This window comes from Symphodus melops, assembly GCF_947650265.1.
Source record: "Symphodus melops genome assembly, chromosome: 7".
Lineage (NCBI taxonomy): Eukaryota > Metazoa > Chordata > Actinopteri > Labriformes > Labridae > Symphodus > Symphodus melops.
Window position 1 is genome coordinate 507423 of NC_136697.1, and position 26392 is coordinate 533814.

The window sequence follows — 26392 nt, forward strand, 5'->3', positions numbered from 1 at the left end:
AAAAAACTTTCCAATCTGTCACTGACAGCGATTTACAGTTCGGATAACCGTCTGATAAATCTGCATCGTTACCACCCCTAACCCGCATTTTAACATAGCCATCCCTATATTCAACAGAGTACGCATACCCATTAAGCCCGACAGTGTCAATTGATACTGGCATGATGAAGTAAGCCCCCGCTCTCTACGCCCTCTACGTGGAACCATCAACTACTACTAAGGAAACTATCCTTGTAGACATGTATTCTGATTGGTGGATAGAAATTCTACTCCTCCCCTTCCTGCCTTTCCCCTGCTCCCTTCCCTGAACAAGGACAACCCCCATGTAGAATCAAGAAAAACCACCCTGGAGACTCTATCTAATGAGGGCAGTACAGGGGGAGGAATGAGACATTGTGTGGTGGGTCTTGTTCACTGTGAAGCATTGTCGTGGAAATTCTCCTTTGTGAGGTGGAGAGCAGCTAAGTCTCAGAAGAACTTCAGACTTTGGCGCTTGAATCAGATCCCTTTAATAACACGCAGCGTGGAGAGAGGCAGCAGTCTGCAGCGTTCTCTCCCGAACCTTCACATTACAAATCTGTATATGAAATTCAGAGGAGGTTATCTTACAGTTCACAAATGGTGATCTTTACATTACAATGATTCTTACTGTAAGAAGAAATAGAATGGTGGCTTTTGAGGTCATATGTCCTGTGGAATATAAACAATTGGTGTTGTTTGAGTAAAAGTAGACCCTTTGGATACATTGACTGGTAAGTTGTATTCTATTATTTCAGAGTGGTGAAATGCCTGAAGTAATTTAAAGTATTTTTTCCTCCAATTTTTTCCCTGTGTTTCTCGGGTGCCGTTTTGCTGTTGATAGCCATTTTGTTCATGGTGGCCATTTTGTGAGAAAGGCTTTATGTATTTTCAGCTCGTCAAAAAAATACCAAAAGACACATTGGATAAAACATTAAAACGGAGGTCCGGTCAGGTACTGTTGGGGACAATAGTTTCTTTCTGATCTCAAGGTTCTAAAAGTGCTTGTGATTTTGCTAAAAATGCCCCCTCAAAAGATAAAATTAATCAAAATATAAAAGTACAGCAAATTTCACCACAAACTAAGGGAAAACACAAAATCCCTCCCTCCCCCCAAGTTGGCTTCACCCTGTCTTCTGACCGATTGTAGTGAATATAAATGAAAGGGTCAGGGTCATTAAAAGGAGTCTGATTTAAAAGAAGAGAGATCCACTAGATTCAACTAAGGCTTGTTTTTTTTCAACCATAGTTGAATAAAATTTAAAGCTTCCCCAAACAGCCTCGGTTTCCCCGGATAAGAGCAATGTTTAAAATATAAAAGGTTTTTTCATTTAAAAGTGCTGCAGAGTCCTTTTGATTGACCTAACGTTTCACCACCATGTGGCTTCTTCAGAGGATCAAGCAGGACTGAGCAGCCAGAGTTCTACATATACTCCTTTTGCTCTTAAGCTCCGCCCCCCAGGGGCATTTTAACCAATCCCAGTATGGACCAATTACTCAGTTCCCCATTGCACAACCACACACACCTGTCTGCAATAGACCAATCAATCAGCTTGCGGTTAAAAAAATGTACCACATAATCACTCAACAGGAATTATTTTTCTCTGGTTTTATCCTGAATAATCAAGAGTTTGCGGCGCTGGCCAGTTAGGAAAGGGTTAAAAGAATGTTTAAAATTTTGTCCAAATGGACATTTATTTTGCACGGGTATGCACAACTCATTTTGATTTTCTTGTTTTAGGTTTTAAGCAGAGGCAGAAAGAAGCTGATAAAAGGCGAGGACTGATAAAAAAGGTTTGTCATCTCCACCTTCATGATAAAAGGATCCAGTCGAGGTAAGTAACCTTATTTTTCTTTTAGGTCGCCATCAGAGGCAGAAGAAAGTATGTGTGAGTTTGTTTCTCTTTATTATTTTTCCTTTTTTCTCAGGTTGGACAAGAGGGCCCGGAAGGTAAGTAGAAAGTATATACATTGTTTTTCCTTATTTCCAGGTGGATGCCAGAACATGGAGGTAAGTATAAATAGAGCTTTTAATGATAGATTTCATTTAGACTGTTGGGAGTGATTGTTTTAGGTGCTTAATCCACCATTTTTTCTGCTCTGGTCCTTTGAGCCATTGGTCTGCTCTCCAGTCCCGCTATGAGCAGGTTTTCTTTCCCGTGGTGAGTGACGTGTGTGTATAATGAAGTGTTTTTGTTTCCGTGATAGATGTGGTACAGGTGTTGTTTCAGTCTTTGGGACAGAGTGTTCTGGGTTTGTCCCACATACAGTATTTTACAGAGTCTGCACTCAATGACATAGACCACGTTTGATGATTCCAATTTGATGGTCTGTGGTATTGGGGCCTCCGTATCTGCCAATCCATTTTTGATGTACCGAATCACTTGGAAGTTTTTATTGATGGGTCTGGGTTTCTCTTTTATTGCAGCATGAATGAGGAGATCTTTAAGATTTTTTTCCCTTTCCGGTACGCCGAGAGGACCCTAGAGTTCGAGAAGGACTCTGTTGATTGGATCTGCTTTATGAAATTAGTTTTCGTCGTCCTGTTCATTTTTGTAGCGGAGGAGGAAAATGTGCTGACGAGTGGGACAATTTTTAAGTTGTCCCCTCCATCACGCTTCCCCCACCCCTCCACAAGCCAATGTTTTGACTAACCTCCACCTTAATGGACCGCAGGAAGGATCCTGCGTTTCCTCAAGCTCTGGAACAGCGTTGTTATTGCTGGTTTTACATCTGGAGGTTCTGTACAAATCTGGTAAAAGCATATTAGTTGTGATTTGAGGATTCCCCTAAAGGTGTGTTTGGGGTGTGAGCTCCTTTTGTGTAGTAGTGCGTGAGTGTCTGTGGGTTTAAAGTAGACCCTTGTTCCCAGGCGGTCCATATGTAGGGGTTCTCGGATGATAAAGACAGTCGTGTCCAGAAATTCAATTTCTTTTTTCTGTAGATTGTATTTGACTTTAATCGAGTCATGGTGGCCATTCAAGGTGTCAATGAAATCTAAAAAAGCAGGCTCAGAGTGGGTCCATACTCCAAAAATGTAATCCAGGAAGTGAACATAAAGTTGCGGCAGGTAAGTGCATTTGGGAAAGAGTGTTTGCATCATATGCGGGAGCAAATTTCTTTCCCATAGCTGTTCCATGGATTTGTAGGTACATTTTGGAGTTGAACTCAAAATCGTTTCTCCTCAAGCTTATTTCAAGGAGTCGGAGGAGGGCCTCATCAGGTCTCTCTGCATCCGGATATCTAGTGAGGATGTTCCTCACTGCTTCAAGGCCCAGGTGAGTATCAATGTTGGTGTATAATGTGTCTACATCGATGGAGAATAGGAACGCTCCTGGAGGTAATAAGATTTTCTACATATTTCTACAAAATGGTAAGTATCTTTCTCAAAGCTTTCGTGTTTCTGTGACAGAGGATTCAAAAAGTGATCAATATATTCTGCTATGTTGCAGGACTCGCTACCACAATCGGAGACAATAGGCCTTCCTGGGGGAACCCAGGATAGTATATCCACATTCAATATGTATGTGCGGGAAAGGTTAAGAATATTAGAAGAAGCTGGGGCGAGGATTCCCGGTTCCCGGATTCTCAGTTTAATTGTTTCATCCAATGGTCTAAAATCAGTGTGTGGTTGTGCAATGGGGAACTGAGTAATTGGTCCATAATTAGACAGCTGTGTGTTATCAAGACTCAGTACTGGGATTGGTTAAAATGCCCCTGGGGGGGCGGAGCTTAAGAGCAAAAGGAGTATATGTAGAACTCTGGCTGCTCAGTCCTGCTTGATCCTCTGAAGAAGCCACATGGTGGTGAAACGTTAGGTCAATCAAAAGGACTCTGCAGCACTTTTAAATGAAAAAACCTTTTATTTTTTAAACATTGCTCTTATCCGGGGAAGCCGAGGCTGTTTGGGGAAACTTTTAATTTTATTCAACTATGGTTGAAAAAAATGCACAGCACAGCACAATACCATTATCATAATCAAGGACACAGATGGGGTTACTTACTATTGCCTGCAGATTGAGCCACGCGGGTGTGCAGCTGTTCTGGGGGAGGCAGAGGCTTCATTCCTGATGAGGGCAGCACATTCATTTTTCAGCCTGTTTACTGCTTGTCGTCTTGTGGCATTTTCAAATCCTAGTGTTTTAAATCTTGGATCCAGTAGTGTTGGCATTGTCAGGGCACCTGCGGACTCAACAGAATTGATGTGGTCCCTCAGACGTCGAAGCAGGTTGTCCCCCAGCTGCCTGTGATGGCGTGATGCAACATCTTCAGCGGTATTACTTTTGATGAAGAAACTCACTTTTCGGCTGACACCTCAGTTGTTGCTTGATGAAATGGAGCAAGTACACTAAGAGTATTGTTCACCGTGTCCGGGACCAGTCTCTCTTTTGCAGTAGTGCTGGTTCGAAAGACAGTCACCAACCTTCTACATTTCTGCCTCAATTCATTCAGTCCTTCTACATCAAAAGGACTTGCGAACCATTAGGTTAATGGTGTGGGCTATGCATACTGTATGCCTCACATTTAATTGCCTCACACATGCACCCATGTTAGATGCACCATCAGTGACAAGACACCTAACCTTATCTCTTATGCCCCACTCCTCCATGAGCTGGACATGTCCTGCTGCCAGGCTTTTCTGGAACCTGTAACAGCTATAAATTAACAGTTATGCTGAACATGAGATTTTGTCAACATGCAAAAACATGTGATGGTACTGTGGCTTGTATCTGGCCTGTTGGCAGGCTGGGCATGCTCATGCAGGTTACGTCATTTTCCGGAAGCGATACAGGCCTCAAAGCGCGGCTTCATTAAACACACCCACTTTTACTCGAGACGAGCCTCAATGCCTCATTCATTTGTCCCATCACTAACTATAGGCACCACGAGCAGGCCTGCCTTCTGGGAACGTAATGTTCTTGTCGGATAGTACGGTACAATTAACCCTTTAAGATAGGATGGTGCCTGACCGTTTAGAGCTTTGTAGGTGAGCAGAAGGATTTTAAATTCTATTCTAGATCTTATAGGGAGCTAATGGAGAGAAGCCAATACAGGAGTAATGTCGTCCCTTTTCCTAGTTCTAGTCAGAACACGAGCTGCAGCGTTTTGGACAAGTTGGAGGGTCTTAAGGGATTTACCATAACACCCTGCTAAAATAGAACTACAGTAATCCAACCTGGAGGTAACAAATGCATGAACTAATTTTTCAGCATCATTTTGTGACAGGATCTGCCTGATCTTAGAGATATTACCAAGGTGAAAATAAGCTGTCCTTGAAATTTGTTTAATGTAGGAATCAAAGGACATATCCTGATCAAACAGAACTCCTAGGTTCCTAACAGTGGTACTAGAGGCTATGCTAATACTACTAAGGGCCGTCATATCGGCAGAGAAAGTCTCTCTAAGCTTCTTAGGTCCAATCACTATAACTTCAGTCTTTAAATTTGCTGTACTTTTAGAGAAACAAACTAGTGCCTTTCTTGACCCTTTTGCTGGAGGCCTAAAAATTACAACTAGAAAAGTTTCTGTTTGTGGTGCTTTTTTTCTGCCTTTTATCCCTTGAGGGACAATAGGGAACACACAAATCCTTTTATCCATCAATGTGGTTTTAATATATACTTAATTTAATTTTTTCTTTTGAGGGGGCATTTTTAGTAAAGTCACAAGCACTTTTAGAACCTTGAGATCAGAAAGAAACTATTGTCCCCAACAGTACCTGACCGGACCTCCGTTTTATTGTTTTATCCAATGTGTCTTTTGGTATTTTTTGACAAGAGCTGAACATACATAAAGCCTTTCTCACAAAATGGCCACCATGAACAAAATGGCTGCCAACAGCAAAACGGCACCCGAGAAACACGGGGGAAAAACTGGAGAAAAAATACTTTAAATTACTTCAGGCAATTCACCACTCTGAAATAATAGAATACAACTTACCAGTCAAATCCTTATAGGTATGTTAAGACAAGTTAGAAAACTGACAACCTTCATAAAAACATCATCTCCCATGGAGGAAACCACAGAAAAAGTGCAGTGTAATACAGACCGGTGGATACAAACCAACATCACTGGCTCTTTCTCAGTTCCCTTATTTGCACCGGGTGTCCTCCGAGTTGTCTCCTCCACTTGCGTCTTAGTCCCACCCACCAGAGATGCACGGAGGAAACGAAGCCGAGGAGAGAGGACCGAGAAAATCAGCTTTAAGACGCATGAGACGTCCTTTCCTAAACAGCGTCACATGACGCGACATCAGCTGATCACGTTCAGCTGTCAATAAGCCGAACAGCTGTTTATGTCCACACAAACACACACTGTATTATTTCCAATCAAACGCACACAGTTACAGTGTTTAGTGTCATGTTTTGGTTTGTTTGTGTCTTTTCTCCACGTCTGTCACTCCCTCTGTGTTTCCCTAATTGTTCAATCACCGGGTTATTTAAGCTGGCCTCCTGGCAGAAGCCAGCTTAAATAACCTGGTGATTGGATGAGCCACACCTGTGGACACTGATTGAACAATTAGGGAAACACAGAGGGAGTGACAGACAGGGAAACAAAACACACGCGTGGAGAAAAGACACAAACAAACCAAAACATGACAGTTTAGTGTCTTTACCTGAAGAACAACCTGCAGTCTACTCATAACCAAAAGGACAGTTTCTACTGACTCAAAGATTTCATTTTGAATTGTCTATTGTTAAACGGTTTGGACTTAACCTAGCCTGTATTTAGACGACGAACTCTGTATTTTATAAACTGATATTTATGTTTCAGGATACTGAAAATGATTTAGAATCTAAATGATGAAACGTTCAGAAGACAAATAAGTGAGAATATAAAAACGGGCTCCTCTTCGTCAGACTCTTTTTAATCCCAGCTCATCACAGAGCGACTCTTTACAAACTCACTGATGTTCATCATCTGTTTAAATGTCCCACGTTCTGTTTCGCGTCTTTTTAATGTCCGTCTTTTCTCCGGTATTAAACTCTGCTCATGTTGAGAAGTTTCACTGAAGTCTCATCTTGTGCAGCGTCCAATCAGTGAGTGATATACGAGAAGGGGGCGCGTCTGTCAGTGAAAAGACTTCCGTTAAGTCAGCTCTCGTGTCTCCTCGGTCATCGCTCCTCGGATCAACCTCCTCTCTCCTCGATCCTCTCTCTTCTGTTCGTTATTAGAGCTTTGGGACGATCCTCAACATGGCTGCTTTGGAACTACTTCCGGTTCGGCCGAGGACCAAGGACCGAGGAGACTGCAAATAAGGAAAGTGAGACATACCCACTATCCTGAGTGTAGCATGTATAGATGTCGGACAGATTTTTAATGCAGAATTTATGACCTAAACTGGAGGTATACATGTATGTAGTAATGGTGTTAGCTGCACTAGCGCGGAACCAGAAACAAACTCAACAACAATGCGGTCATTAAATTCTGATTCAGTGGTCTCAATAGCGATACTTTGTCTAATTTCACCATACTGCTTAAGAAAATCAAGGACTTCATCTCGCAATGTGGGTTCAGTTGCGCCATCTACTAGAACTGTATTTGGGATTTTTATTTCAAGTTTATTGAAAACCTCCATATTAGCAAAGTGAACTACTGAGAATGAATATAAACAATATTTACTGTAACTGCCCTCCTGGCTAGATCGCCAAGAAATGTAGCATGTATAGAGTTTATACAATGTTATGTATTATAGTTAATTTGATGTGGCTAGTAAATTATAAGACACTAGGGTTTGGCTGCAGGAGGGCAGGTGCAGCAAATAGACACGCATCATAGTTACAATTAAATGTGAAAATATATTTAATACCCGTGTACAAAACCCAAAGTAAAGCCCAAAATATTTACATATTGCAGTTCATGAACCGGTTGGACATTCAAAACAAAATTCAATAATGGACACACTAAACAATACTCCAGTGCAGTTGTTCAAACTGCCAACCTGAAGTGCATTAGCCTGGTTCCCAAGTCCTTAACTGCATAAACAATTGATTCACTGAGCTTTCAAACAAACAGGTTATGGATTTGAGAAGTAATGATTCAATAGTGTAAAGTCCAGCAAGGTTTGGTTGTGATGTAGTTTTAATGCTCAGTTGGAGGATGTGGGAGGGGTAACAGACTTGTAGAGCCTCCTACCAGACCATCAACAGCAGGTACAGTTTTCAGGCTCTTCAAGTCCCTTGGCTTCTCTCCCACACACCTGAGGAGAATGAAGCCAGGGCAGCTTAACTAGTACCTTGAGATTGGTGAGTCCACGTCACATGATCACCTCATGTGACGGTGCATTTGAGGGAGTGAGAAATTTGAATGAACCAGTGTCACATGAGAGATCACTACTGTATGTGGCTCTTCTTGGAAGGCCTGCCCCTCGCCCCTGTGGCCAGGGTGTTCATGTTGGTTCGAAACTGCGGAGCCAGGATGGCATGGGATTGAAAGCACAACACCCAAGCTGGGTTGCATAGCCAAGCGTTGCTGATCTTGTCATTATAGAAAACTGAGGCACCAATTCCTTGAGATGCCAAGCTGCACCACCTGGCAAATTCATCGTCCCGCCAGGCAGAGGTTGATACAGCCTTTGGTCCCCTTTCCATCAATTCCATGCAGGCTTCAGCCCCGCCGACAAGAACCCCCGCTGTCAACTGAACCAAGTCCCTCAGCTTGGTTGGGAGGGTGGCGCTGGAAATCACCCTTGTAAAGCAGTCCTCAGATGAGAACCAGGCAACAGAGGCGAAGGGCAGGAATGAAAGAACCCAATTCCACCAGGCCCAAGCCCCCATGCCTAGGTCTGGAGTAAAGCAGACTCTGTGGTAGACTGCTCGAGATGCAGCCAGGCCTTCACACGTATGTCCCTATCACACACGTCGAGTAGACTCTTGGAGACGCCTCCCATGTCAGCAGCGTAAACGACTCTGGGAAGGGCATATGTTCGAAGTAGCTCAAGGCGCTGCGTTGGTTTCAAGGGAGCTGCCGACAACCTCCGGAGAAACCCAAGGACCATGCTCCCCAGATCAGGGCGATCAATGCCATTAATCGGATTCACATTGACCCCGAGGTAACTCACAGAGCCATCGGCCGTGACCATGTGGATCGGAGCGCCGTCCAAGAACCAAGGGGGACACAAGATCAACTCAGAACGTCCTATCTTGTTGATGAGAAAGCCATGGCTCTTTGCGGGGTTGACTTTAAGGCCCGTCATCCTGCAGAAAAGACGAAGGATACTGAGGTGCCTGTTCATGCCGTCCCATGAATCGCTCAGAAGAACCAAGTCGTCCGCAAAGGCCAAGGCAGAAACCTTCAATTCCTTTAGTTTCACTACCACAACACTCTTCTCCTGGGTTTGGTGAAGGGGGTCGATCTCCAAGTTGAAGAGCAGGGGAGACGTAGAGTCACCCTGTTTGACCCCTTTGAACAGCCTGAGGCGAGAGGTCGGCCCCAAAGCAGTGTTAATCCTTGAAAAACAGACCTCATAGGAGTTTTTGATCAGGTGTCTAAACAGAGAATCAACTCCGAGGCCAAGATAGGAGGAAGAGTTGTAAAGCTTTAACATACGTATTGATTATCCCCACATTTGTGCCAGCAAAGCCTCCTCTCTAAGGCTGATTTCTGGGCTTGGACCAGAATGGACTTGAGGTTCGATACGGCCGGCATCGGAGGAACAGGAGCCTCCAGGAGGAAGAGGTCAGCAAGACAAGATGCCAGGGAGGGAGTCGAACTTAAGCAGCTCCACCTGGTCTTAATTTGCAAGAGCGACTTCCCCGGCAGCCTGGGCATTGCAGACTTGACAGAGTTAGGAGTGAGGCCAGTGAAGAAAAAGCTATTCCAGATAAGACTATCCTCAGCGTTACTCCACGCCCGGCCCCTTCTTCCCAACCGATGCTGTTCTGCCTTTAGAGTAAACCGCTGGATGTTTAACTCTTTGGTGGTTAGATCGACCGGCCTTGGTGGAGAACACTTTAGGACAATAGTCACATGGATAACTGCTGGAGGCGAGGCTGAACCTCCTAGGAGCACCACAGACCGGGGGTGTGTCGTGCGACACTAGCAAAGCTAGAGGAGATGGAGGCACACTTCCCGCAGGTGAAAAGTGTCCTCCTGGCCCCATGTTTCATTTTCATATGAGCCCCTCTGCTTTCACAGCAGAGGACAGAGATGCTGGACATTCAGAACAGGTCTGTGGAACCCAAGGGACAACAATTCCAACAGACACAGAAGGGGGCAGCTTTTGGGTACGCACCCATGTTCTCCTCCAATTCTTAATCCGAGAAGAAGCGAAACCCACAAGCAAGCTTCTTGGAAGGAAACAAGACCCTCTTATTGGTAGGGTTTGAATGAGGTGAAATAAAGTCACTCTGTTTTCTGACTCTGGACTGGAGACTGTGTCCTTAAAAATCATACTGATATGGCCCAGTCTACCATCCATGGTATTCTGGGCCTGACATCTTTTCATGTCTCAACAAAAATTCCTATATCTTTTATATTCTTTTGGACACTCGTACCACACTGAGCGAGATGTTGAAACAACAGAGCTCTACGTGCATTTTTCGTGAACACGAGGCAGAGAATTTATTGATGTCAGGTCTAGAATTAAAAACGGGTGTTGTCACTAGCCCAGAGAATAACAGCAGAAAGACTTTGGATCACAAAGTTAAAAGGTGTGTGTGTGATTAAAAGTAAAAAACAAAGTGCTGGGCCCCTGTGTGAGCCTTGTGTACATTCGTACGACCGACACACAGCCTCCTAAGGAGGCCTCTCTTTCCTTTACCTAACCTGCCAGAGCCACAAGGGTTTCCCTCTCCCACTTTTTGTTTGAACTGATCGTCTGAACATCTCTCATGCAGACTCTTATACAGAGTGTGCTGATTGCTCACTACCATCAGCTGCCGTGATTACTGCAGGTGGCTGGTGAAGGTGGCACGGTGGAACACGAGGCAGAGAATTTATTGATGTCAGGCCTAGAATTAAAACCGGGTGTTGTCATTAGCCCAGAGAATAACAGCAGAAAGACGTTGGATCACAAAGTTAAAAGCAGTGGTGCCAAACGCTCTGAATGAGGTGAAATAAAATTACACTTTGTTTTCTGACTCTGGACTTTGAGACTGGCTATATATATATATATATATATATATATATATATATATATATATATATGCCAGTGGTTTTGTTAAAACCACTGGCAATCAGGAGCAAATACCTGACCAACGGTAAGGTTGGGTTTTGTAACGTAAAAGTTGATTGTCAAAGTAAATTTAATAATTACGTTTATTTAATTATTAATATAAATCAAGATGGCGGTGTAGTCACGTAATGGCGGCGACTAAGCCCAGATTTTCTAAACTCCTATTGTCCCTAACGGACCTCACTAACGCTAACCCTATCCCTACCATCTTCACAGCAAAACCAGGATACTCAGATTAACTCTATAGGAGTTAATATCAACACTTTTAAAGTGTCTATATGGGTCCACACCACAAAGTGTTAATTTCACTCTTTTTGGAGAGTTTGTACACTAACACTGTTCTAGTGTTATTATTGACTCTTTTCCGAGTTAAAGTTTAACACTGGGTAACACTAACCAGTGTCACTTTTGCTTAACACTGCAATGTAGTGTTAGAATTTAACTCTTTTAGAGTATATTTTTTAACTATAAAAAGTGTTACTTTTCTATTAACACTGCAGGGTGTAAACATTGGGTAATGAATTATCAAAAAATGTTTTCAAAATTATGCAAAAATACTGATATCATGTTTGATAAAATCAAATGTATTTTTCAAAATGTGCACCACAATGCAATTTACAGGTACTGTGCAGGGTTGAAAGAGAGAAGAATCAAAACCAGGAACATCTCTCACTTTGCCGTCTTAGAGCACACCAGATATACAGTATTAATCACTCACACACTCACTGATAGTCTTATGCATACATAAGAAACAATTGGGATTGCTTTCTTGTCCAAAACAATGAAGAACCTTTGGATTTTCTTCTTTTGCTCTGCAGTGCAAAGAAGGAAGGGTTGAATTGCATTTCTTTCTCCAGCGAGGCGCACTCCTTCCTGTAGTTTGAATGAAAGAGATCCAAAAATATACCAGATAAGTTAAAAGTGTATTGTTGCATTCCTACAGAAAACTACATGCACTTTTTTTCCACAACTGCTGCAAAAAACAACGTTGGTGATATGAAAAGATTATGGTACACACCTTAACAAATCTCTCAAGGTGGTTGGCTGCCTGTGCTGAGCTAATGTTGGCTGTTGACAAAGAGGGCAGGAGCAGCAACAGCAGCTGGAGTGAGGACATGTCACTATCCCAGCCTTTAAGATAAAGGAGAGGACAGGAGACAGAAAAGTTTGAAAATGTTAAAGATTTACTTCAGCTGCAGTTTCGCAGTTCAAGAACTGGTGAGCTAACAATATATGTCTATAGTGATGTTTACCTTTTTTGCTTCATCATGATCAAGTTCTCTCAAGCCCCTCTCCCTGTTCTTTGTGGATGCGAGAATAACAGTTGAATCTGAACGAGAAGAAGCTGGTGATGCTGATGGCTCTGATTCTTCTGCAACCAAATGGATTTCTGGATCTAAAAAATGAAATAAAAATCAACATAAATACTTTATATAATAACTGAAGTCCTTAAAACAATGACATCACGATAAATTAAAAAAATATATATATTTTGAGATCACAAGACAAAATAATAAAACTTTATTGATGATAGAAATGCATCATCAGGATTTTTCAAAAGCCTAATTGTATGACAGATATTGTTTATAGATATTGTATTGGCAAACTGCTGCCTGTCTATCTTCGGTTGCTGTGGTTTAACAACAACAAAAAATTGATTCAAGTCTTAAAAACTGGGAGTACCAAATAAGACCAAACTAATGTTGTTCACCATATGCTAATGTACCAACCCTAACTTAGTGCTCATAGAAGTTTAGTAGTTAACACAGAAAAGCTATTTCAGCCAGCCTTAAATTAAACTTAACCAATTCTGCTTAACTAACAGATAATTTGAAAGCCCTACCTGCAACATTATAAGTTGTATGCTATCACAATGAGGTTTGGCTTTAAGCAAGCTAAATAAACATGTAAGCTACTTGCTATATCTGGATCGGTTAGCATAACTTTAGCCTACAGTGCTACAGAGGCTTATCAGTAATACAATAACTCAAAACAATTCGAAAGGAATCAATAGCTATATGAGAAAAAAATGACAGAAATTACATTTTTTTCTTACCTGAAAGCGTACAGCCAAATCCAGAAGTTGACGCACGACACGGTTAAGTGAAACAATCTGGCTTGGTGGTTTGGGCATGTGGGCATGTCTGAGCATGTTGGGGGTGGGATAACTAACACTTGATAAGTGTCAGAGTTAAGAGTGACAGGTTCAGAGTTAAAGATGCTGCAGTAACACTTACAGATTTGTTTGCCTGACACTTTGTTTTTACTCTCATATATGACACCAACTCTTTTTACACTGAGAGTACATTTGGAGGGATATAACTCTTTCTAGAGTTAAATTAACTCTACACTTGCTTAAATTTTGCCAACACCCAAAATTTAACTCTTCTCAATTTGCTGTGTTGATGTGTGTGCACGTATGAACAGGCACCCAGTTGCGTATGTAGGTGAACGTGTGTGAGTGTGTTAGTAGAGGAAAGAGAGAATATAAAGAAAAACAGCGTGCCTCAGGAGTCTGGATCACACTCTGAATCTCACGTCCAACTCGAGTTCTAACTCCACTATCAGAGTCCAATGGCCGAATTTCCGTCAGACAGCGTTGCATTGGTCACCCTGATCGCGAAGCTATTAGTTGGTTGTAACGCTACCGTTCACAAATAAACACACAACGGGGCACAGCGGCCCAAAATAAGGGAATTAATTGAGAGTTTAACCCCTGGACGCGGCAGTCCGGGACAAAGTAAACAGAGATTTCCCTATAAACTCTGGACGCCACCGCCCATTAACAAAACAAGTACATCACAAATCTAAACAATAACGCAGTTATTACACACTCTCTAAGTTAACTGCCCAGACCTATATCTAAGCCTCACTTGAAACTGTTCGTCCCCGGTTGATGAGACGAAACGAGTCCGTAGATGGAGCGGTCTCCGTGCAGTCCAATGGTGGGGTAAAAGAATGGCGGTCAGTCCTAGAGGGTAAGCGAAGCCGATGTATCCTCCGTCGAGCAAGGTGATCTCCGAGAATATCCCGTCTTTGCAGGACTAACAAAACGTAATATTTGCGATTACCAAATACCGTTTTAATTCGGTAGTAAAAGAGGTGTGGAGAGGCGTTCAAGCACTTGATCAGAGCTCGGAATTCTGAGCGTCGGTCTTCTACTAGGCCTAGGGTTCCCTGCGCGCCAAAACTTTCAAACAAAGAGGAGCGTGTTGTTTAGAGAGGATGTCGGGATATCTTCGGACACCTTTTGGGAGGACGTATGAAAGAGACAGAACACTGATTGTCCTGGGGTTTTGTAACTTGGGCTGTGTAGGAGGGGTGCATCTTCAGTCCCCTCCAATGAGAGGAGAGGGGTTTCGGGTCCCCCTTTTTCACATGTAGGTGTGATATACTGCAAAGGCCTCTGGGACCTTGAGTCTTCTAAAAAGCTCTTTGTTCTGGCTGAGAGTACTCAGAGGGGAACAGGCCCAAGTCCTTTGTTTGCCTGTGTTCAACTTGGAAGGCCCCAACAACAGTTTGGTTGTTGTTCTGAAAAGAACAGTTAGGTTGTTGTTCTGAAAAGAACAGTTTGGTTGTTGTGCTGTAAAGAAAAGTTTGGTTGTTGTTCTGAAAAGAACAGTTAGGTTGTTGTTCTGAAAAGAAAAGTTTGGTTGTTGTTCTGAAAAGAAAAGTTTGGTTGTTGTTCTGAAAAGAACAGTTTGGTTGTTGTTCTTAAAAGAACAGTTTGATTGATGTTCTGAAAAGAACAGTTTTGGGGTGCATGCGCAAGTCACTCTGTAAACTGGGTAGCTGTACAGTGCGTGTGGCTGCGTTCAGATCAATCGCTAGAGTTTGAGTCGACGTCTGGTGTCTCTGGTTTGAGAGTTAGAAGTGACTGAGGAGTGGAGAGCCTGAGCAGTGCAGTCTGCTGCAGCTCTGTGGGAGGAGTCTGGCCATATTGACTACACTGCTCAGGCCAAGTCACGAAAAGTCACGGAGTCTGGTAGAGTCTGTGTATGTTTACAGACTAACTACTGTTTAATTAATTTGTTCTTTGATGAATTAAATTGTTTCTCCACTTAATTAAAGTGTTCCGTCCACTTAGTGATCCCTGTGGTTTGACAGGTCATTAATTTATTGATTTATTGTTTGTAATTTAGGGGTAGGGTTAGGTTAGAAAATATTTTTTTTTTTTGAATTTTCATTTGGAGATATCCCACAGTCGTGGGTTAACTCCCCAATAAATAGGTTTCTTTTTGGTTAAAGTTTGTTGGTGCACTGGCTCAGGGGACCAGAGAATACCAATGCTGAAAATAATTGAAGAGAGGGCGAAGGGAAAAAAAGGGGGGGGGGGAGGAATAGACTATTCGGGTTAGGTGTGAGGGGGAAACAGACGGTTAAGGTTAGGATTGGGCGAAGACCGACCGTTCGGATTGGGGGGAGAGAGGGTTAGGTTAAGGTTTGGGTAAGGGTAAGACCTATTGGTGGGTTTAGGATAGAATGTGTGAGAAAAGAAAAATTGAATAGATAGAAAAGTAACCTGATATAATGATAAACAAAAAGGGCTTCCGGATCTACCAAAGGAAGTCTGCTTTTATGAAATGTCCAGTGCAGGATTTGAACTAGAGATCTTCCGTACACTAGCCCTTGATTTACCATGTCAGCCATGGTAACAGTTGTATGTGTGATGTTGAAACGATAACCCGCAGATAATTTATTGTGTCTCAGTATTACTGTATGATTTTGAAGTCTGGATGTAAGCCATGAAGACAAGGGTGGTTGGTGAAGTAATGAGTGTTATATAGATGTTTATTGAGTGAGTCCTTGATGCTCTATCTACATTATGTTGTGTACTTACAGCTTTCTGTTGTCTAAAAAGCACATTTTAAAGCTTTAGGGCTCCACCTAGAGGTATTGGTGTGTTACTGACCTGGCTAAACTGCAACATAAAAAAACAAGGTAGGTGACCAGAAAGTGCTATAGACATAAAGGATCAAACAAACAAAAACCAATGAAACAAGACGAGTGGGATATTTGACCCACTCTGGAGACCCAAGGGTCTCTAAGTGCCTAAAACATGCAAATCAATAAACAGAATGAGTTAATAAATAAATAAACAAATGGATCAGTAATTCATAAATACATACATTGTATCTGTTGCAGACAGTAGACAGTACATGCTAGGTTATATTTCCAACAGTCAGTGGGTTCTGGTTTTATTGTTGGAAGAGAATAGATGTATGACAGATGGGCTTCATTAGCCAGTTTCTGAATCCAGAACCTCTCCTGTCTCCTCCTCTGCCCCTGGGTCCAGGTTGTTCTGGATTCCTGGCCAACCATCCTCAGGCCCTCCACAGGGTGCCATTGAAAATGAGCCACTAGGGGAGTGGTGAGCAGGTTTCGTCTAATATTGTACAGATGTTGTTTAAGCCTGTCATTTAAGGTTTGTCCTGTTTCGCCAATATATAGGAGGCCACATTTTAAACACTTAATACAATAAACTGCATTGCTGGAGGAGAGGCTGAGGTTCTCTCTGATGGGCATTCCAGCACCTCCATGTGGATTGTGGAGGAATTTTACATTAGTAAAGTTGCTGTGTTGCACCAGATGTATTACAGATAGTTAACAGCTCTCTTCAGACAGGCACTTTTCCTAAGTCGCTAAAGACAGCAGTGATTAAACCCCTCCTAAAAAAGAGTAAACTGGATGCTTTATCAATTAATAACTATAGACCCATATCTAACTTGCCTTTCTTAGGCAAGATAATCGAAAAAGCGGTGTTTGTGCAACTTAACACTTTTATGGTACAAACTAAATACTTCAGTGTTTTTCAGTCTGGATTCAGGTCAAAGCACAGCACTGAGACTGCTCTTATCAAAGTGCTAAATGATGTCTATGTGAACAGTGATGCATCTAAAGTCTCAGTTTTAGTGCTACTGGATCTTAGTGCTACATTTGATACGGTGGACCATAACATACTGCTGGACAGACTTCAAAACTGGCTTGGAGTTTCTGGAACTGCCTTAAATTGGTTTAAATCTTACTTGCAGGACAGGGTCTACACTGTGTCTGTTGGTAATTAAGAATCTGAGCATGTGAAGATCACCTGTGGAGTTCCTCAAGGCTCCATCCTTGGGCCGCTTTTATTTAACATCTACATGCTCCCTCTCGTTCAAATCATGGAATATTACAACGTTTCCTATCATAATTATGCAGATGACACACAGCTCTATATATCAGTGTCAACGAATGACCATAGTGCCTTATACTCACTGAGCAAGTGCATCAACGAAATCACTGAGTGGATGTCTCAGAACTTTTTACAACTGAACCCAGAAAAGACGGAGGTGATTGTTTTTGGCCCTAACGAGGAAAGGTCAGAGGTCAGCACTTGTCTTGAATCCATGTCCTTAAGAACAACAAATCAAGCCAGAAATCTTGGTGTGATTATGGACTCAGACCTCAAATTCAACAACCACATTAAGATGGTAACAAAATCAGCTTATTACCATTTGAAAAATATTGCAAGAATCAAGGGTTTTCTGACCAAACAAGATTCAGAAAAACTTGTTCATGCTTTTATTTTCAGCAGGCTGGATTATTGTAACGGTGTGTTTACAGGCCTTAGTAAAAAATCTGTCCGACAGCTGCAGCTGATCCAGAACGCATGCAGCCAGAGTCCTCACCAACACAAAGAGGGTGGAGCACATTACACCTTCAATCACTGCACTGGCTGCCTGTGTGTCAGAGGATCGACTTTAAAATCTTACTACTGGTCTATAAAGCATTAAATGGTCTTGGCCCTAAGTACATGTCAGATCTACTTGTAGAATATAAAACATCCAGACCGCTCAGGTCCTCAGGAAGAGGTTTACTCAGTGTTCCCAGAGTCAGAACCAAACAAGGTGAAGCAGCGTTTAGTCACTACGCTCCTCAACTGTGGAACAAACTCCCTGAACAACTGAGGACTGCCTGCACACTCAACTCCTTTAAATCAGGCCTTAAAACTTTGTTCGCTCAGGCTTTCAATTAGAAATATACTGTCTGCCTTACTGCAACACATTCTTCCTTTTTTAATAGTTTTAACAGTTGTTCCTTTTATCGAGTATTTTCACTTTCATCCCCGTCTTTTAATGATGTATTTTGCATTCTTTCCTTAAGCTCTGTTTTAATGTTTTTCTGTTTCTATGTCTGTAAAGCACTGTGAATTGCCTTGTGTCTGAACAGTGCTATATAAATAAACTTGCCTTGCCTTGCCTTGCCTTGCCTGTGTTCATTTAACCTGTTCTCATTCTGTACCTCCCTTCAATTTAGTGGAAACTAGTTCACCCATTAGGTTTTTGTTTTTTCGAAAGGCTGAAATGATTTTGTACTCCCCAAGCAAAGGATGAGTGGACATTGTATTGAGGAAGTTGTTTTTAAGCTGGCTCTGGAGATTTATATATCGAGTGGAAAAGGTCGACACCAGTGGAATGACCTGTTTGTCAGTGACAGTCTCACCCACTACTCCGTTTTGTGGATATCCAAAGGGGGAGGGAGGTAAAGACCTAAGTGTCTCGCTCCTAACCGACCTCCATAACCGGCGCGAGTACCCCCTCTGGCGGAGACTCCTGAACAACAGGCCAATGGCCTCCTGGAAGTCTTCAGGCCTGGAGCAGATTCTGTGGAAGCGGATGATTTCAGACTTAACAATGCCTTTTGAATGTTTGTTTAGGATGGTAGCTTCTTTTAAGTAAGAGTGCATGTGTGTCCGTGGGTTTGAAATAGATTTTGGTTAGAAGTGTCTGTTCTGTGTTGTTGATCTGATTGAAGAAGACTGTGGTGTCCAAAAAATTAACTTCAGTGGGGCTGATTTCATAATTGACATTTATTGAAGTATGATGATTGTTAAGAAGAATGATAAACTGTGAGAATGTTTGTCTCCCATGGGTCCACACACCAAAGATGTCATCCAGGAACCTGAGGTAGACGGCCGGTTTCCGGGGACTTTTGTCTAAGACAGTCCACTCCCACTCACTCATATACAAATTAGCATACGATGGGGCATATTTATGTCCCATCGCTGTGCCCTGTATCTGTAAGTATTGCTCCCCATTAAACTGGAAGTCATTATATTTCAAACAGATTTCAAGGAGAGTCAAAAGTTCCGGGTTGGGTTGGGTCAGGGTATTTGTGGAAGATTTCTTTTATGGTGTTAAGGCCTAGAGTTGTATTGATGTTGGTGTAAAGACTGTCTATATCTATGGTGAACAACAGGCAGTCCGGAGGGAGTGTTATTTGACGGATGATGCTCAAGAAATGATAGGTATCTTTTAGGTAGCTGCTGTGCCTGGTGGATAATGGGTTCAAATAGTGATCAATGTACTCTGCAACATTGTATGTTGGACTCTCACAAACCGAGACTATAGGCCTCCCAGGTGGTACTGTGTGGGGTATGGTCAAGGTTTGTGTGTCTTTATGGATTTTCGATAGCAAATAAAATATTCTATTGCGAGGGTTGTTAAGTTTGATGTTATACGTTTGTAATGGTTTTTGTTTTCCAATTGTCTGTTGGCTTCCAATATGTATTGTTGTTTATCCATGACTATTTTACTGCCCTTATCGGCTGGTTTTATTACTATATTTGAGTTATTTTGTAGTTGTCTGATTACCGTTTTGTCTATTGACAAAGCTTTCATATCTTATTACTGCTTGTCACTATCTTTATATTCTAACCTCTCCTTTTTCTGGGAGCTCCTGAGCTCTCTTAGGTCCCCCCCCCCCCAACCTATCCTATCCTATCCTTCTTTCTGCATCTTGTCCCATTTTCAAGCTCAGCACAGTTTAGCGGATGGCTGTTCCGTCATGAGCCCGGGTCTGCTGAAGATTTCTGCCTGTTAAAAGGAAGTTTTTTTCTTGCCACGCTATGACGGATTAAGCTGGGCTCTTGTAATATAGCCAAAAGTAAGGTCCTTTACCTGCTTTTGTAAAGTGTCTCGAGATAACGCCTGTTCTGAATTGACGCTATATAAATAAAGATTGATTGATTGATTGATTGATATTGAGTCACTAGGTTGTGGGGATAAAATTGTCCAGGATTTGTAAGTCTCTCACAATCAGGCCCCCCACCCTGTCATCCAGCTCGCCCCACTTTGGTTCCTAGCTGGACGGCAGTGTGAAGGGTACCCTCTCCGAGTTTCTACCCTGAAAGTGATCCAGTAATTTGATCCGTCTGTGGTATTGGTGAATATCAGAGTATAACTCATCTCTGTCAAATTTAGATGGGGGGGGGGGCAGAATGTCCGTCCCCTCTCCAGCAGGCACGTCTGGTCCCTGGTGAGACTGAAGGTGGTGGAGAGGTTCAGCACAGTGGTGTCTTTGTCATCCGCAACCGGGTGTCTTTGCTGAGGCTTGAAATTTAGAATAAATTTATAATTAGTTCTGTGCACCAGTTTTGTCTGAGGGGTCCAGTGAATATTATCTGGCGTTGTGATGAACTGTTGGTCTGCAATAGGCTTAAGGTGCGTTAGGCGACTCTCAATTGAGTAATTTAACAGTTTTAAATTTTCCTGTTAGTCCCCTGGGAGTTTTGAGGAGAAGTTTATAATAGGGAAGTATACTTTTGCATTCGGGAAGACTATACATGTCCTGTTATGGATCGCCCGGAGTTGTTTGAGGGTTGTTTGTTCGTAGTCCTTGTCTCTGTTGTTAATACAGAGTGATAAGATTACAATCTTGGCCTGAGGATGAGTCCCTGTCTGTTGTAGAAGCTGTTTGAAATGATGAAACGAGGCACCGGGGTAACTGTCTATTTGGATGTCGTTGTGTGGAAAAGGTTGAATGCGGTTCAGCTTTGAGTCCCCTAGTATCCAGATTGGTTTATTGCATTTTAATTTCCAGTCAGTTAATTTTCTCCCTGATCTAACTGTGTGATAGGTTGGCGCACACATGTCTATATCTGCGGATGCTGTTGGTTGCACTCTAAAAACAAATCTTTTGGCTCAACTAAGAAAATTAACGCAACTGTTTGCGTCAAGCTTTTTGAGTTGTGGTAACTTCTAATGAAATTAAGTTCAGTCAACAATCTATGTTGAGTTAGGGGAAATAGCTTTTCCTTTACAGTCAAAGGAATTTTTAATTACTACCTACTTAACAATTGGTGGCACAAACACACGTTTTTAAGTTGATTACTCATAATATTAAGTTGTTGCAACAGCTTTTTCCACAATAAGTAAAAGGTATTTTAAGTATTATATACTTAATAATCATTGTTATGAACATACATTTTTAAGTTGACAACTGTTAAAAAATTAAGTTGCTCCAATTCAATTTTTTGTTTTTGTTGAGGAAATCAATTCACCCAGAAACCAAAATCTTCGAAAAAATTTTTATTCCAAAACATTTAACACATATTTCAATGTAGGGAAAAAAATAAACTTTCTTGCTTTCTTTTTTGTTACACTGTCAGTTTTGGAGCTTCTTCAGTGGAGTTTAAAATACAAAAACGCAATCTGAATTAACTACGACAGTGCTCTGAAACTAATGGACTCCTCCGAAAATACCGTTCTTGAGACTCATTACTTTTGTGCTGGCTCCCAGTCCATCAAGTTCAAGAAACAGCTTCTGAAAGACTTCAAAAGTATATTTGAGTTCCTTGCAATAGCTCAGATTCAGAGCATAAATGATGCCCATAAGCAAAGCTCAGCATCTTGGAATATCCTTTCCCTCAAGGATTTTGGTTCCCTCCACCACGATGGCTGCAGTCCTATGGTCAGTGGACTGGTCACCGATGATGCCTGCCTCAAACTCGTCCGTGTCCTTGTAATGAAAATTAAACAACAAGTTAACGTGTTAGAAGTTAATGAACTGAACTAATGAATTGCTGCTAAATTCTTAGACTATTGCTTTTTAATGAATTGACATAATAAGTGAAGCCATTATTTATTTTATTTATCCCAGACCATTGCTATAATATTTGTTTTGTGGCCAGAAGTGCAAAAGGTATAAAAATGAATTGACCCCAAGCAGTGCAGGATGTCTGCTCCCTCTGTTTGTACTGTGTCTAGTGTGAAAATAATTTTCTCTCAAGATGTTGAATTACTTACACTAAACTCTTTGAAAAGGTCCTCTTCCTTTTCTCCAAGGTACACAACAAGGCAGCGGATCGTCACTTCTCTGCGTACATCAATCGTATTGTCCTTTTTAAGATAAAGAAAAAACAAGAACGAATAATCAATTACATTATAATCTCAATGAGTGACTGAATTTAGTTTGAAATGCAAGTTATTGGCAAAGTAATTATCATACCTCAAGAAATATTTCTTTGATCCACCTGATTCTCGCACCTGTAGCTCCTTGCACCTGTAGCTCCTCCCCTTGATGAGACCACGTCCATTAGTTTTGGGGTGCAAAGGTCGAGTTTGCACATAAAGACAGGTTCAAGGCTTACAGTAGTGATCTTTTTGAATTCTTCATTTATCGGTAGAGCACATAAACAGAACATATTATTTCCTGCAGACATTCTAATGAATGAATGTGTTCTATTTTATGCATTGATGAGGATTGTTAAAAAAATAAAAATAAATTCAAAACAAGAAGAAAATGCATTAGGCAAATAGGCAACACATTAACAACCAATGCTGGTCATGCAGCGCGCACTGGTCGCGGCTATAATGCACTTTTGGCTAGTTGTTTAGCAGGCAACTCGTTTACACTTTCAACAATTCAAAAAGCAGAAAAAACGGTCCAAAAACCACTCACAACTTGCTCAGCATGTTAACATAAGACATAAGAATATCTTCACAACCCCATTTTACATATTTCAGACCTGAAGAAGGGAGAAAAGAAAGCTCACGACAGGCGACGTTTCCTTTGGCAGCTTCAGTCCGAGTGGAGCATACCATAGAACTATCCACAGTCCAAAGGCTTCCAACAGAAATTTGCCAACGGAACTTCAAGGCTCTTTATGTGAATGACAAAAGATTTTTAAAAATTATGTAACTGAATGAAATTACATTAAACAATGTAGCTAACAGTTACACAAACACAAAATGAAATCATGCACTTCCATAATGGAAAGCCCTTTCTCGCTGAGAGCTAATTCTCATTGTGAATAGCGTTAGCTATATGTAGAACATATTACATGAGCTATACTTACAGGTGTAGTCTAAAATCCATACACAAGTCCACTTTTCGTCATATCAGAATTGACAATATGCCAAAATACATTGTTTTGGTGGAATAAAAGTGTAAAAGAAATAAAACTCACCTCGAAATGATCTTTTGTGTGGTATTCCTTCAGCCAACACCCAGTTTTAACCGTCAGAACTTGTCCAGGCATGTGGGTGGGTGAAATTTTGAACTTATGGTGAAACAAATTCAGTCATCAAACCAATTTAATTAAGTTACTATAACTTAAAATTTCTTTTAAATCAGTTTACGCAGCAATTTGCGTTGAAATTATATTAAATATTAAGTTGACGTAACTACCAACATTTTTAAGTCAGCACAACTCATGAACTTATGTTTCCAACTTAAAAGGCTTATCTAAATAAAGAAATGAAACATTTTATGTTGCGGCTATGCATTTAATTAAGTGGTGGTAACAGAGCCCAAGAATTACTTTTTAGAGTGTGTGGCGCTTGCACTGATTGGCTTTCTGTCTGCGGGTCTGACATCAAAGATGGTTCCTCTGTGGCCGGCTTGGTCTCGTTGGAATTAGTGGGGTCAGAGTGGGCTGTTTGTACAGCCTGTGTTTTGGTCATGTGACCGTTGGTGGTGTTACTCATATCGCCCACTGAAGCCAGTTCGGGTGCAGAGAAACAATCATTTTGTTTTTGTTGGTGGGTACCCATAGGTGCGGTCCCATTGTGTTTATCATACGAGTCGGCGTTGTTTTTCGGTTGCGAAAGTTCCTGGATACCATCCTCATCCACGACGGAGACGTTGGACGCTGCTGTTTTACCTGCACGAGGAAGGGGACTCGTTATATTGGAGTTATGTTTAGGTCTGGCTCCCGATATGTGGTCACTATTTAAAGACGCCTCATTCCTGTCTCTAGGTTCTAGAGTGCTTTGGTGGTTGGTTGCTGTTGCAGCAGTTCTGTGTTCTCTGTATTGTCCACTGGGGGTCGGTCTTCTATCATAGTTATGGTCGGATACAGTGAACGAGAGGTTGATTTTAGGTCATTAATAGGGTCATTTGAGTTAGTCAGGTCTCCCTCCCTCATTGGAGATACACCTCTCTCGTCGCCCCCCTGGGGCTCAGGCAGAGGGGGGAAGACCGTGTCACTGGTTATGTCAGGAACCAGGGGGGAGGAGAGAACAGCTACCTCCCGAGCGGCGATATCTAACTGAGGGGATGCCAATTGTATGGTTTCTCCTGTCTGATTGCTGTTGAGGAGGGAGTGTGTGAGCTCCACTGTTGTTTGGGCCAGTCGAGTTTTGTACATTCTGCTGGCCCAGTTGGTCACCACTCGGAAGGCTGTCTCATCAAAAGCAAGGTCACTATAGGAGAGGATGAGTCCCCCATAGTGTTGTTGCAGTATAGTGAGATTGTTTTTGAGCCATGTGTCCGTATTTTTATTAAGTTCAATTTGTGTTTCATTGGTTGGAGAGGCTGGTTTAATAAAGGTTGTTAATTTATTTACATGTCTGTTCATACCTGCAGGGGGAGTTTGGGAGGTTAGAGCCCTGTCCATTATTTCTTTATGATGAACTGCCTGAAAAAGCTTAAAATAAGCCTTTGCCAGCGTCCTACTCTGCTCTGGGAGAGGAGCAAAGTCCCTGTAGTTGTTGGGTTGCTCCATGTTGGCTCTAATTGGTCCCGTTCTCCTGACCGCAGGAGAACCTGCCCCCTCCTATAATTGTGTCTTGCCCTGTGTTCCATCTTTGGGTCAAGCTGGGCCGCCTGCACCTGTAGGGAGAAATTGTGTCACCAGTTACAGGCCACACCTGGGTGGTTGATGTTGAAGTGTCCAGGTGGTAGTGGGTCTTCTGGGTGGCTGGTGTGTTAGCCTGTGAGTTGCTAACCAGATAGCTATCGTAGCTGCAGCCTGGCTACCAGCCAGTGCGTTGTAAAAAAGTTAGGGTTGGGGTTTGGGTTAAGGATAGGGGAAGTGGATAGGGGACCCGATCCAGTGCGCTGGCCATCACAGCTCTCCTGAGAGATCATGCCCTACCTCTCATTGAGACCTCTGGGTGCAGAGGTCAACAGAGGCGGCAGTTTTGCCTTCACTAAATAGGACTGGAGGTTCCTATTTTTTCTGTAGGCTGCAATAATCCTCTCCTGCAGCACATTTGTGCCTGCCATAAAGGAGGTAAAATGTCTCCTAATCACTCTCACAAGTCTCACAGTAGATGGTGAAAAGGTAGTGACAAAGGGGAGGATTGGAGAGGTCTGTGCAGGCCTTTTCTCCTGAAAAGTTTTTAAACTTTTCCTTAAAAAGGAGCGAGGGTACCCTCTTGTGGCCAGAGCCGAGAATAGCACCTTCGTGGCCTGTTGAAAATCCCCTTTGTCACTACAGATCCTGTGGAATCTCAGGAGCTGAGACTTCACCAGCCCAGCAAAGGTGTGTTTGGGATGGTGGCTGGTTTTAAAGAGCAGAGCGTGAGTGTCTGTCTCCTTAAAAAACACCCTCACATCCAGTCTGCCTGTTTGTCTGAACCCCACTCCTAGGTGGTGGTGTCCGGGAAATCGACAGAGGTGTAGCTGGTGGTGGATTTCAGAGTGATTGACTTATTGTGAGTGTTCAGAGTGTGTAAAAAAGACTTGAAATCCTCCTCCGAGTGGGACCAGACACCCCAGATATCATCAAGATATCTGAGGTAGTGGAGGGGTTTCTTTTTACAGGAGGCCAGGGCTGATGTCTCCCACTCAGCCATGAAAATGTTGGCATAAGCCGGGGCAAATTTCTTTCCCATGGCTGTGCCTTTAAATTTGGAGGAAGAAATCCTCATTAAACACAAAATCGTTCCTGGTCAAATTGATTTCTAATAATTGAATTTAATTCTTTGTCTGGTTGTGGAAGTCGTGGAGTCGCCTTTCTCTGGCCTATCTGCCAATCCCATCTGGTGATGAGCACCCCTAGTGGACCGCCACACAGGCCCCCCCCGAAACACCACATTTGGCATAAAGAAACCAAACTGCAAAGCAACAGGAGGAAACAGAAACAAACCACAAAAAAACACAATCACATTCTTCTAGGAGGGTCAACTGGACGCCCATAACTTGCCCAGTACC

At 42.3% G+C, this 26392-nt stretch overlaps 1 long non-coding RNA gene across 1 annotated transcript; it reads right to left on the reverse strand.

Moving 5' to 3' along the window:
• Positions 1-21525: 21525 nt before the first annotated feature.
• On the reverse strand, positions 21526-22624 carry LOC306827048. The gene is made up of 3 exons (XR_013779565.1): positions 22460-22624; positions 22258-22350; positions 21526-21970 (listed from the first exon to the last, which is right to left on the reverse strand). It is a non-coding gene; the product is annotated as an uncharacterized lncRNA (long non-coding RNA).
• Positions 22625-26392: the final 3768 nt, after the last annotated feature.